We start from the raw sequence: 11,559 nt of genomic DNA on the forward strand, positions 1-11,559 counted from the left end.
GAAAGAAGGGGGCATAGTTAGGGATGGTATAACAAATAGACAAAAATTACAAAAGTCTACATCAACTGTACTCCAATAAAAAAATTTCAGAAGAGCAAAAATATATAGATAAAAGTCTCAAGCAAGAGAAGTTTATTTCTCCATCATATAAGAGGGTGAAGGTAAGCTGGTGGTCCAGGGAGAGTAGGCAACTCTGCTCAGTGAGGATATCAGCCAACTAGGTCCTACTTGATGCTTTGCATTCCCGAGGGCAGCAGTTTTCAAACGTTAGCCTGTGTCAGACCTGGAGGGCTTTTTAAAACACAGAATGCTGGACCCCAAGACCAGGGTTTCTGATTCAGTATGTCTGGGGTGGGGACTGAGAATCTGCATTTCTAAAAAGCTCCCAAGTGATACTGATGTTGCTGGTCAGGGGACTAGACTTGAAGAGGCACTGTTGTCGAGTGCTGTCTCCATCCTCCCTAGCCCCCTGGAAGGGAAAAACAGAAAGCAAAAAAGATATGACCCAGAGGTTACACATACTTCTTCTGCTCAGATTCTTTCAGGCAGAACATAGTCAAATGGCCACATCTACCTCCAAGAGAAGTGAAAGTACAATAGTTTCTATTATTAAAGGGAAGAAGAAATCATTCCAATATTGAGTCTTCTGACTTATGAACAAGTTATATTGTCCAGGTTATTTAGGTCTGTGATTCTCTCAGCAATGTCTTGTATTCTTCAGTGAGCAGGTCTTTCACATCTTCTATCATAATTATTCTTAAGTGTTTCATATTTTTGATGCTATTGTAAGTGATATTATTTTTAATATTAAAATTTTGAACGTTTGTTGCACATATATAGAAATACAGTTGTCAGTTCTTTCCAAAGAGGTCTACAGAATCAATACAAACCCAATCAAAACCCTAGCAGGCTGTGTGTGTGTGATATTGACAAACTGACTCTAAAATTCACATGGAAATGCAAAGGACCTAGAAGAGCCAAAATAACTTTGAAAAAGAAAAACAAAATTAGAAGGCTAATATCACCTAATTTCAAGACTTATAAAGCTACAGTAATCAATAAACTATGGTAATAGTGTAAAGATAGAAAAGAACGATCAATGAACCAGAAAGGTCCAGAAACAGACTCACACATATATGGACAATTGATTTTTGACAAAGGTGCAGAGAGAATTTAGTGGAGAAAGGATAGTCTTTTCAACAATTGTGCTGGAATAACTGGATATCTATATGCAAAACAACCAGAACAAACCAGTTCAAACCTTATGCCATATACAAAAGTTAACTCAAAATCTCAAAATGGATCAGAGACTTAAATGTAAAATCTAAAACGATAAGACATCCAGAAGAAAGCAAAAGTAAAAATCTTTGTGACACTAGGCTAGATAAAGATTTATTAGCTATGACACAAAAAATATGATGTATAAAATAAATATTAATAAATTCAACCTCATCAAAATTAAAAAACTTCTCTCCAAAGGAGAAAAGAATGAGAAGACAAGCCACAAGCTGGGAGAAAATATTTGCAAAGCATATAACTGCTAAAGCACTGTATCCACAATATGCAGAAAACTCTCAAGACTCAATAACATGAAAATAACACAGTTAAAAATGGGCAACAAAATTAAACAGACTTAACCAAAGAAGCTACATGCATGGCAACTAAATACATGAACAGATCCTTAATATCACTATGTATCAGGAAAATGCAAATTAAAACCACAATGAGATTCCACTACACACCTATTAGTTGGCTAAATTAAAAAGATTGGTATATTAAGTGTTGACCAGGATGTGGAGCAGCTAGAACTTTCAAACTATGCTGTTGGGAATGTCAAATGGTAAAGCCACTTTGGAAAAGTTTGGCAGTTTAACTTTCTTAAAAATTCAACATACACTTACATATGACCCAGCCATTCCACTCTAAGGTATTAACCTAAGAGAAAAGAAATCATATGTCCATACAAAGAACTTCTACATGCATGTTCACAGCAGTTTTATTTGTAAAAACCCCAAACTGGAAAAGAGCCAAATGTCCTTCAATAGGTGAATGGATAAACAAATCGTGGCATATTCATACAATGGAATGTTACTTAAAAATAAAATGGAAGGAACTAATGATCTATACAACATAGATATATCCCAAAATTTCTATGAAAGAGTCCAGATATTGAGTACATATTGTACGAGTCCATTTTGATAAAACTTTGAACATGAAAACTTATCTATATTGACAGAGCAGATCAGGTGTTGCCTGAGAGGGTAGGTGGGATGAGTAAGTGAGAGGAATTAGAAAAGGCATGAGGAAATTTGGGAGTGATAGAAGTATCATTACCTTGAACGTGATAGTGGTTTCATGGATTTATATGTATGTAAAATTTCTCACATTGTACACTTACTGTGCTTATTGCATGTTTTATATCTCAATAAAGTTGCTTTAAAAAAGGAAAAGAGAAAAAAATAAGGATCAAATAACATATGAGTTATTGTCGCTTATATTGATTTTTAAAAGATGTACTAGAATTCAATTGAACTAAATGGATGTTTGACTATTTTCAACTATTTTAAAAGGAGTTCATGTACATGAAAGCCTAAGCATGGATGAGGTTCAAGGGATATTTTAGTTCTGTTGTCTTCATGTTACCAAATAGGGAACACGTTTCTAGAGTCAGAGTGATTGAGAGGAAGATCTTGGAAGACCAGAATTTTAGTTCTGATTTCTCCAAGTGTCCTGGAACTCGCTTATTTATCTGACCAATCTAATTTTGCCACCTGTAAAATAGACAAAATAATACTTAGCTCAGAGGACAGGGTGGAGAAAGGAGGCAGAATAGCTAGTAAAAGCGCTGTTAGATTGTTTGAATTACTATCCCTACATATTCTTTTTCCGGACACTCTCCTTAGTTTTTCCACTCCCTGGAAATCTCTTTTGTCATTCATGTCATTCAACTTCAGTTGGCATCTTTCCTATTTAAAGCAAAAAGTGTTGAGTCGGCAGATTTGACGGACTTCTGAAGCCTCTAGTGACTCGGGGCTGACAAAACTCTTAACTCTTTTTGGCCCAGAAACTGAAGCTCAGGGATTTGCCCTTTTCAAGTTGCTTTGGAGGCAATTGTGGCTTTTCCCCAAGCTTGGTCTTGCCGGGGCAGCCGACTGAGTGAAGGAGTGAGTCTGCTTTTATACCCAAGCTGAAGCTTTGAGTAAAACTTAGCTGCTGTAAGAGGATTAGGGGAGGGCTGGAATGCACTCCTTGCCAGATTGAAGTGCTAGCATCTCCCAAAGGTGTCTGTTTGGGGCAAGTCATTTTAGCTGCTTACATCAGTGCTCAGCACAGACTCTTGTACAGATGCTTCAGAGAAACAGCACTGAGGTGTTCACAACTAACACATAAGCATTACCACCAAGCACTAAAGTTATAACGAGCAGCCTGTGAGACCAGCTGGGATGTAGAGGATGGGCTTTTGTATGATGCCTTCCCAGGGACAACCTTTCCCTTTCCTACAGGATAGAGGAGAACTTCAATCAGTGGGGTGCTGGTAAATGCTTAACCACTGGCTCCGGGTGGTGGGGAGAGGACTGATTTGTAGTGTCTTCCAATTTCCATGATTTAAATACTATCGTCATGGTCAATTTCAAGTTTCTAATATATTGTCAACCAGCTCACAAATTCCACAAAGTTTAGATTGGCTCTCAAAAGCCGGCGCAAGCTGACTCCAACACGCCGCTGGATTAAACAAACCAGTGGGTAAGGGCAGCCATAAAGTAAAGCCAGGGTCATTCTCCATATCTCGCCCCTAACTCTCCCCCTGGACTAGCAGGTCCTGTTACAGTTCATGAATTGCCTAAGGTCCCACCAACACTCAGAGGCAGAGATGAGACTTCTTCTAAAAACTAAAGAATGGATAAGATATTGGTTTTTTCCTTCTCATACTTTCTGATTAAACATGAGTGTGTCTTGTACAGTTTGAGTCAAACCTACGAAAATTTCTCAATTATCAGGATCAAAGTTCCCTTTACAGGTAGTTGATTTTTAATTTCTGGGCTGAAATGGTGCCCACAGATGCTGAGAAAGAAGATGCTGTGGTGTTCTCTCTGGAACATTCCCCAAGCATACTAGTTCTCAGTGGGGTCAGAGTGATACATCCCCTGGGGAATGTTTAGGAAATTTGTTGGGAATATTTTGAATTGTCCCAATGATTTAGGTGCTTCAGTGGCTTAAGTGTCACCACAGCATATGGAGAGGCAGAGACACTCAAGATTTTGTAATACCAGAACAGTCTCACATAAAGAATGGTCCTGTATTCTGTACAACTTCAGATGTTCCCAATAGGCACCCATGTAAGTGAAAAAACGCTGTTTACAACTTTCTAAGCCTGGAATGTAACACCATTTTACCTATGAACATACAGTAAATTTTTACCATGTAAACATATACAGAATTTTCTAAGAATGCAACTACGATGTAAGTGGAAGGGAAATTATGTCACATTTTGGTGAGAACATTATCAAGCATGACATAATATTACCGAGTTATCTCCCAATTTGGAACAGCGTATCATTGCCCAGAAGATGGCCTAGTTTTTGTAGCTATTGCACATTCAAAGTGATTTAAAGTATATAGGAATAGAGTTGTTTAGCCTTTATTTCAAGATGTCAAATAGAAACAAAAGTGTGTTTTAAATCTAAACACTTGTTGTAGATAAGTGCAAACATAGGACTACTTCATTATGTTTTCTGATGTATTCGTGTTTGAGCATTTCCACCTTGAAAAACATATCATTTCATTATGTTTACTCTGTCCACTGTCCAGTCCAGCACCCCAGTCAGGAAACTAGGAAACTCAGCTCCTCTCTCCTTCCCACTCCTTAGATTCATTCACTATGTTCTGTTGATTCCATTTCCTACTTGTCCTCTTCTCCCACTACACCGGTACTGCTTTAGTTCAGGCGCACACTATTTCCTGTCTAGACCATTCCAAAGTCTACCAATTAATCTCTCATTGTGCACTCTCCCCACCCCACTCCCGCCAACCCATTCTCTACACAAATGTTCAATGATCTTTCTAAAACACAAATCTGGGAAAGTTGCTTCCCTACTCAACATTTCATTGGGTCCCTGCAGAAGAGAGGATAAAACCTAGACTTCTCAGGATGGTGCCACGAGACAGTCTCTGTTGATCTCCGTCTGCTCTCAAATCAGACTTCGCACAGGGAACCATCACGCCATTTCATTTCTCTGCGATTTGGACACACTGTTGTATTTGTTAGGAAATCTTTCTCCTCAGTCCTGCCAGACTGGCAAATTTCATTCATCCTTTAAGACCCAGCCCAATTTTCTGTTCCAAACCTCCCTGACATGATGGCTTCAAGTGACCCTAGTACTCCCCTTCCTTAACGATGTTTAGTGCACTCTATTAGAACAGTCCGATTACTACCAGGCGTGATGCCAGCCCACTGTCCCACTTCCCTGTCCGTATAAGATGATGGCGAGGGAATAAAGACGTCACGATTGTCAAGGTTGACCTGCCAGTTGGATGCGGGCAATTGGAGGCTCCCAGCCCTCTCCCTTGTCTTTGGAATGTACATTTCACCCACCATTTCCACACTAGGAGCTATTTCAAGGACACAGCCTTGAGGGGTAAGATATTGTTGAGACCATCTGGATGGTACATACATGACTGAACATAATTAAGGCCTCTATATACATTTTTAAGATTCCCGCCAGCAGGTGCAGAGACCTACTCATCTTGTGGTCCTAAGACAAGCCTCCTAAGTAATCTCCCTTGCTGATTACACCTGCCACCTACCAATCTGGAGTGGTCTGCCTGTTTCATTGGTCTCTCCTCTGGGTAGGGGGGCCAATTTTAAATTTCACCCAGGTAACCAACCAAATTCCTGAGGTTGCAAACTAACAGTGATCCTTGGCCTTGAGGGGAGGGCTGTCCTTCCCAGCCCTTGCTTTACCAGGATGACAAAGCCAATGAGGAGACCTTCAAGAGGACTACTTGAAGGATGGGGAGAACTGCATCTCTTTTTAAAATAATTAATTTATTTATTTATTTTTATTTGTGGCTGTGTTGGGTCTTCATTGCTGTGTGTGGGCTTTCCCTAGTTGCGGCGAGCGGGGGCTACTCTTCGTTGAGGTGCACGGGCTTCTCATCGCGGTGGCTTCTCTTGTTGCGGAGCATGGGCTCTAGGCGCACAGGCTTCAGTAGTTGTGGCACGTGGGCTCAGTAGTTGTGGTGCACAGGCTTAGTTGCTCCGCGGCATATGGGCTCGTCCTGGCCCAGGGCGCAAACCCATGTCCCCTGCATTGGCAGGCAGATTCTTAACCATTGCGCCACCAGGGGGGTCTGAGAACTGCATCTTGATTCTGGCTGGATTTTTTTTTTTTTTAAGTATCTTTTTATAATTATTTTTTAAGCACAAATGCCCATGCAACTTTTACTTACAAGGTAGTTCTGTATAGACTGAATTAAAAAGTTAGTGACCTTGATATTACAAATTATGTACAATTAAATGTAGTTCACAGGGTACATAATTACACTTCTCACTTCAGAGGGCAATTATAGTTGAGACTGAAAGAAAGTGTAATGTCCACTCATAGGTAACAGGATGGGAAGTCTCCCTGAAGTTTTTGCAGATGATTTTTTTAAAAATTATTTATTTATTTATGTATATTTTTGGCTGTGTTGGGTCTTCGTTGCTGCACACGGATTTCTCTAGTTGCGGTGAGTGGGGGCTACTCTTTGCTGCAGTGCACAGGCTTCTCATTGTGGTGCTTCTCCTGTTGCGGAGCACAGGCTCTAGGTACACGGGCTTCAGTAGTTGTGGCGCACAGGCTCTAGAGTGCAGGCTCAGTAGTTGTGGCGCACAGACTTAGTTGCTCCACTGCATGTGGGATCCTCCTAGACCAGGGCTCGAACCCGTGTCCCCTGCAATGGCAGGCAGACTCCCAACCACTGCGCCACCAGGGAAGCCCTGCAGATGATTTTTATTTGTTATTGCACAGTGTGAATTTCTAGGGGAAAAAATAATACACTAACCCTTGGGTCCCATACAGGCAAATTAAGAGTGCATTCTTCAGGTTGTTTCAATAGGACTGGCTTTTGCCATTCCCATTTAGAAAATACCAAGAAAAATTTATGTACAGGAGTTGATGCTATTGCATTTGGATAAAGCTGGCAAGTTCTTGCTACTGGCATAGCCCAGGAAACACCACAGAGGAAACCTAATATATTGGAATAGATGTGGCATTCAGCCCACAGTTTGATAGATCTCAGGGTTAACCTGAAGTTGTCAATGTTTAGTACTACATGTAAAATTTCATCAGTTACCCTGAAACGTTAAGACTTCTTATGTATCTTGCATCTAAAGTTTTAAGCAGACTGTCATCTCTTAAGTCCAAGTCTTCTGGAAAAGTCTGCAGTGCTCATCTGGCAAACAAAATATCAATCTCTATCCCATGAAAACACAGCTTGATAACTTATTACAAATGCCTGTTCGACAGCTCCTACATCTTTTACTTCTCACTGTAATCTCAACTTATCATAGAATGAGGTGAAAAAGTCGCTTCGATCATCATGTCTTGGGGCAACACACAACGCATCCGTATCGGTACCTTTCGTAGGTACTCCTCATCTATAAGATCCAAACGTAAAAACTCTTACCAGGTTATTTAATTTTCCCCAAATGAAAATCCTGCGCTGCGGTTCTCTTCCTCTCCCAAAACCCCCAAAGGACTTGAGTGGCAATTAGTTTCTGTGTAAGTAGGCGGTCAGATGCCTTGGGGGATGCTAAACTGATGGGACAGATGACGCCATGGTGCTTCTGCCGCGGCTGCGCTCGCCATGATCACCGCGTAGTACGGCGGCCACTTCCGCCCTGGGCGTGGCCACTGAGGCGGAAGGGAGAGAGGGCGGGCCTCAGCCCCGAGTCCGCGCCTCAGACCCGGGTCCGCGCCTCAGCCCCGCGTCTGTGCCCACCCCCGCCCCCGCTCCCACCTCAGACCCTGCCGCCTTCACTGCTTCTCCTCCTTCCCCTTGGTCCTCACGTGGCGCCGGAGCGCTACCACAGCAACGTTCTAGAACCCTGGCTGGATTCTTGCTGAACTTCAAAATCAGTAAGTCCTCCACGTTACCGATAGAGCCAAGTGCGGTTAAGAGATTTCTTGCCAGAAAAACAGTGATAAATACCATTTCTGCAGAGCTTATCGTATACCAGACCCTGAATATACATTATTTATGACTCCAAAGAACCTTCTGGGATAGGTATTACGTTCTCTTTTGCAGAGACACGCTTTGAGAAGCTAGGTTACTCTTGGTGACTGACTGCTAAGTGGTGACGTAGATATTCTGTCCTAGGGTGCTCAGCCCATTCACTTTAGATTATCAGGGTCACAGAGTAGCGAGGGTAGGAGAAAGACCTGTTCACTTCCTTTTTTTTTTAATTGAAATATAATTGATTTGCAGTGTTGTGTATCAGCAAAGTGATTCAGTTATACATATATGTATATATCTTATTTTTTCAGATTCGTTTCCCTCATAGGTCATTACAAACCGTTGGTTATAGTTCCCTGTGTTATATAGTAGGTCATTGTTGGTTATCTATTTTATATATAGTTGTGTGTTTATGTTAATCCCAAACTCCTAATTTATCCCTCCCCACCTTTCCCCTTTGGTAACCATAAGTTTGTTTTCTATGTCGGTGAGACCTGTTCACTTCTAAAGACACGCCAATCATAGTAAGAGTGAAAAGAATAAAAATGAGACTAAATGGGCAATCCAGAGTTATTACTCTTTGCAGTTTTTAATGCCATTATATAGCAGGTACAGCAGTATTTCTGTTTTTTTTTTTTTTTTTTTTTGCGGTACGCGGGCCTCTCCCTGTTGTGACCTTTCCCGTTGCGGAGCACAGGCTCCGGATGCGCAGGCTCAGAAGCCATGGCCCACGGGCCCCGCCGCTCCGCGGCATGTGGGATCTTCCTGGACCGGGGCACGAACCCATGTCCCCTGTATCGGCAGGCGGACTCCCAACCACTGCGCCACCAGGGAAGCCCTGTTTCTGCTTTTAGAAAGGACACTAGCTTTAAAATAATGTACTGCCAATGTCGATATTTTAGCTTGTTTTAACCCTTGGACTTCTTTCTGGTGTGTTACAAGAATTTTAAATTTCTCCAACTTCTAAAACAGAGAATATCTGTTTTTGAACTAAAAGTCATGTTGCTCTTCATTTTTTATAGATTTCAGGGCATATTCACAGATACTTGCTAATTTGGTCCCCACAATCACATTGTGATGGAGAGAAGTGGCTATCAGTATCTTATTTTGCACACGATGAGATACTAGGTGCCATCAGAGATGCACAGTGACTCCCTCAAGGTCTCACAGCTGATCCAAAATAGGGTTGAGAATCAGTCTTAACATCTTCCTCCTCCAAGTGTTCACTGTGATGTCTCACCATCCATATATCTTTTTCCTTAAATTTCTTAATTTTTAAATTTCTTAATTTTTATTAAATTTAATAAAAAGCAATATGGAAACATGAAGACAGTTTGTTTTTCTTCACTAGATTTAAATTTAAATTCTTAAATTTCTTAAATACTGAAGAAAAGTACTTCATGTAGCAATTTATCAGGACTTAAAGGCTGGAAGCCGAGGGTATGTACAAGTTATTTCTGAAATTCTCCTTATGAAAAATGATTCTTAATATAGATTACAGTTGCATCACACGGTTGCCATAGCTAAGAGCTATGAGGTTTTCTTATGTTTAAATTTTTGAATAATTAAATGAACAGCAGTAAGTACAATGTAAATTTCTTAAACTTAATTAAAGGATACCCCTATAGAAAGCACTATTGTGAAATGTATGTGGAATGATTAAAGCGTTTAGTACATATAGGGTAATTTTTCCTAGTGCTTAAAAGGTCACTAGAAAGAAAAAAGTGACAAATATGCTGTTTTAAGCTCTTTTTTTTTGCCACTTTAAAAATGTCACAGTGAGTGAAAGGAAAAAGCTGCCCGATAGCAGATGAATGGGTATTGACAGCTGCACCAGTGTTAAATGCTGCATGGCAGAAAAATCTAGGGAAAAAAATGAAACTGTATTCACGTTTCCATATTGCTTTTTATTAAATCTCAATAAAGAGACTTTGACTTTGATTGATATCTGAATTTGATAATAAAAGCAATTTGTGAGACAAATCCATGTACACACAGAGAAGATAGGTATATAATATGACATTTTAATCATGCACTAAATGTAAAATGATCCTGACACCACATGTGATATTTTATGGTGTCCATATGGTATTGCATATGCAGCTTATAATATACAACTGGTATCTGGATAACATATGATATAGATGTAAAGCACAACCTACAAGCTTAGAATTCTATGGTTACACACACACACGCGCACACACACACACACACACACACACACAATATTCATGCTTTCTCTGTGCTGAATATACATTATACATTTAACCCTTGCGCCTGTGTATTCATATTGTGAAGGGCTTGGGTTCCTTTCTAGGGACATGTTAGATTTCTTTTGGCTTGAACAGCTCTTTCCCCAGAAGCCTGGAAAATTCATCATGTTGGATAGCCAGGTGTTCTCCATTTGCAAATATTACGTTGTAGGACTAGAAGAAGGTTTAATTATGAGAAAGGATAAACAATGCAGTAGGCAGAAAGGCCCACCAGGCCCCTTTGTTTGGGGGTGTCCTCTAGGAACTCATGGTCTCATAACGCAAGGGGGAGAATTTCTAAGCCAGAGACTACAGGGTCTCTGCCGGCAGACTCTGGTGCTCAGTCGCAAGAGGAGCCCAGAGGCTAGTGTCTTTTGCTCTTGATTGTTCTTTAACATGGATATTCCTACAGAGCAGGCCTGACTGTTACCCGGAATACCCATCATTCCCAGGATGAGCTCATCTACCACACCCAATCTTAACCACCACAGGCAAATCCCTTGTACATCTGTCTCCCCCACTAGACTGGAGCAGAGACCCATCCTTTTCATCCTTGGATCACTGCTACCTAGTACCTTACCTAATAGGTATTCAGTAAATATTGAATGAATGAATGATTGCACCTGTATCTTAACCTAAAGTGGAACACCTTTCTGGAGTTCTTTAGTCCTGGGGATAGCTTGTTGTACTTTTGTTGTCTGGATTCACAAATCGATAAAGGCTGTCTGAAAGTTTCCTGAGTTTTCTCACTTTCAGGACCCTCCTTCTGAAGTAATTCTTTCAGACTCTGCTGTCACAGTTTGCTCTGCTAACAGTGAGCCCACAGTTATATCGAAGATGCTATTTCTCCCTGTCTTTGGGGTTTCTGGTTATGCAGAATAAGAAAAGGAACTTGAGAAAGAATTACCAGGCATCACCTTGGGTTATGTAGTTATAATCCACAAAGAAATTGTGAATAGTGTTAATGGAAAGTACCTGGACTTTGGAGTTTAATTTTTTTAACTTTGCAAACATTTTAGAGAGTATAACCAAACACCAAAAAAATTACATTAACAAAATCCCTACCAGCATATATAAATTTTGGAAGTGA

General features: G+C 40.6%; 1 pseudogene; it reads right to left on the minus strand.

Moving 5' to 3' along the window:
• Positions 1-337: 337 nt before the first annotated feature.
• LOC132434247 (poly(A) polymerase alpha-like) lies at positions 338-10,912 on the minus strand (annotated as a pseudogene).
• Between the last annotated feature and the right edge of the window lie 647 nt (positions 10,913-11,559).

This window comes from Delphinus delphis, chromosome 11 (assembly GCF_949987515.2).
Source record: "Delphinus delphis chromosome 11, mDelDel1.2, whole genome shotgun sequence".
NCBI classification, from domain to species: Eukaryota; Metazoa; Chordata; class Mammalia; order Artiodactyla; family Delphinidae; genus Delphinus; species Delphinus delphis.